This window comes from Carassius gibelio, chromosome B22, assembly GCF_023724105.1.
Source record: "Carassius gibelio isolate Cgi1373 ecotype wild population from Czech Republic chromosome B22, carGib1.2-hapl.c, whole genome shotgun sequence".
In the NCBI taxonomy this organism is placed as follows: Eukaryota; Metazoa; Chordata; class Actinopteri; order Cypriniformes; family Cyprinidae; genus Carassius; species Carassius gibelio.
The window spans coordinates 42,159,505-42,162,004 of record NC_068417.1 but is presented as its reverse complement, the minus strand read 5'-3'; the positions used below and the strand labels follow the sequence as shown (position 1 = coordinate 42,162,004).

Genomic DNA, 2,500 nt, shown 5'->3' with positions numbered 1-2,500 from the left:
CAGGCCCAAACCTGCTAAGATTCAGAGATCGGGCATTGACTCTTTTTTTTTTTTTTTAATGAAAGATTATTATATAATTCGTGAAATTTTCCAAAAAGATTAAAGCACCTGGTATTCCCAGGCTGTCTCCCATCCATGTACTAACCAGGCCCAAACCTGCAAATATTCAGAGATCGGGCATTGACTTTTTTTTTTGGCAAAATTATTATATACTAAGTGAAAAATGTCCAAAAAGCTTACAGCACCTGGTATTCAATCAATCAATCAATCACCTTTATTTATATAGTGCTTTAAACAAAATACATTGCGTCAAAGCACTGAACAACATTCATTAGGAAAACAGTGTCTCAATAATGCAAAATTATAATTAAAGGCAGTATATTCCCAGGCAGTCTCCCATCCATGTACTAAACAGGCCCAAACCTGCTAATATTCAGAGATCAGGCACTGACTCTATTTTTTGGCAAAATTATTATATACTAAGTGAAAAATGTCCAAAAAGCTTACAGCACCTGGAATTCCCAGGCGGTCTCCCATCCAAGTACTAACCAGGCCCAAACCTGCTTAGCTTCCGAGATCAGACAAGATCGGACATAGCCAGGTTGGTATGGCCGTAAGCGAAGTCTGCTGCAAAGAGAGGGCTATTTAAAGACCAGCCAATCTTATCGCCAGTACATTATATAAGTAGGAAAGAAAACCCAAAAGCTTAAAGCACCTGGTATTCCTAGGCAGTCTCTCATAAAAGTACTAACCAGACCTAAACCTGCTAAGATTCAGAGATCGGGCATTGACTCTATTTTTTGGCAAAATTATTAAAAACTAAGAGAAAAATGTCCAAAAAGCTTACAGCACCTGGTATTCCCAGGCGGTCTCCCATCCAAGTACTAACCAGGCCCAAACCTGCTTAGCTTCAGAGATCAGACGAGATCAGGCATAGCCAGGTTGGTATGGCCGTAAGCGAAGACTGCTGCAAAGAGAGGGCTATTTAAAGACCAGCCAATCTAATCGCCAGTACATTATATAAGTAGGAAAGAAAACCCAAAAGCTAAAAGCACCTGGTATTCCTAGGCAGTCTCTCATCAAAGTACTAACCAGACCTAAACCTGCTAAGATTCAGAGATCGGGCATTGACTCTATTTTTTGGCAAAATTATTATAAACTAAGTGAAAAATGTCCAAAAAGTTTACAGCACCTGGTATTCCCAGGCGGTCTCCCATCCAAGTACTAACCAGGCCCAAACCTGCTAAGATTCAGAGATCGGGCATTGACTCTTTTTTTTTTTTTAATGAAAGATTATTATATAATTCGTGAAATTTTCCAAAAAGATTAAAGCACCTGGTATTCCCAGGCTGTCTCCCATCCATGTACTAACCAGGCCCAAACCTGCAAATATTCAGAGATCGGGCATTGACTTTTTTTTTGGCAAAATTATTATATACTAAGTGAAAAATGTCCAAAAAGCTTACAGCACCTGGTATTCAATCAATCAATCAATCACCTTTATTTATATAGTGCTTTAAACAAAATACATTGCGTCAAAGCACTGAACAACATTCATTAGGAAAACAGTGTCTCAATAATGCAAAATTATAATTAAAGGCAGTATATTCCCAGGCAGTCTCCCATCCATGTACTAAACAGGCCCAAACCTGCTAATATTCAGAGATCAGGCACTGACTCTATTTTTTGGCAAAATTATTATATACTAAGTGAAAAATGTCCAAAAAGCTTACAGCACCTGGAATTCCCAGGCGGTCTCCCATCCAAGTACTAACCAGGCCCAAACCTGCTTAGCTTCCGAGATCAGACAAGATCGGACATAGCCAGGTTGGTATGGCCGTAAGCGAAGTCTGCTGCAAAGAGAGGGCTATTTAAAGACCAGCCAATCTTATCGCCAGTACATTATATAAGTAGGAAAGAAAACCCAAAAGCTTAAAGCACCTGGTATTCCTAGGCAGTCTCTCATAAAAGTACTAACCAGACCTAAACCTGCTAAGATTCAGAGATCGGGCATTGACTCTATTTTTTGGCAAAATTATTAAAAACTAAGAGAAAAATGTCCAAAAAGCTTACAGCACCTGGTATTCCCAGGCGGTCTCCCATCCAAGTACTAACCAGGCCCAAACCTGCTTAGCTTCAGAGATCAGACGAGATCAGGCATAGCCAGGTTGGTATGGCCGTAAGCGAAGACTGCTGCAAAGAGAGGGCTATTTAAAGACCAGCCAATCTAATCGCCAGTACATTATATAAGTAGGAAAGAAAACCCAAAAGCTAAAAGCACCTGGTATTCCTAGGCAGTCTCTCATCAAAGTACTAACCAGACCTAAACCTGCTAAGATTCAGAGATCGGGCATTGAATCTTTTTTTTTTTTTTAATGAAAGATTATTATATAATTCGTGAAATTTTCCAAAAAGATTAAAGCACCTGGTATTCCCAGGCAGTCTCCCATCCATGTACTAACCAGGCCCAAACCTGCTAATATTCAGAGATCGGGCATTG

At 39.7% G+C, this 2,500-nt stretch overlaps 4 non-coding genes across 4 annotated transcripts; all 4 read right to left on the bottom strand.

Moving 5' to 3' along the window:
- Positions 1-500: 500 nt before the first annotated feature.
- LOC128003141 (5S ribosomal RNA) lies at positions 501-619 on the bottom strand. The gene has a single exon (XR_008175871.1). It is a non-coding gene; the product is annotated as a 5S ribosomal RNA (ribosomal RNA).
- Positions 620-840: 221 nt separating this feature from the next.
- LOC127997912 (5S ribosomal RNA) lies at positions 841-959 on the bottom strand. The gene has a single exon (XR_008170768.1). It is a non-coding gene; the product is annotated as a 5S ribosomal RNA (ribosomal RNA).
- A 767-nt stretch (positions 960-1,726) lies between these two features.
- LOC128003140 (5S ribosomal RNA) lies at positions 1,727-1,845 on the bottom strand. Its single transcript, XR_008175870.1, has one exon. It is a non-coding gene; the product is annotated as a 5S ribosomal RNA (ribosomal RNA).
- Positions 1,846-2,066: 221 nt separating this feature from the next.
- LOC127997911 (5S ribosomal RNA) lies at positions 2,067-2,185 on the bottom strand. Its single transcript, XR_008170767.1, has one exon. It is a non-coding gene; the product is annotated as a 5S ribosomal RNA (ribosomal RNA).
- Positions 2,186-2,500: the final 315 nt, after the last annotated feature.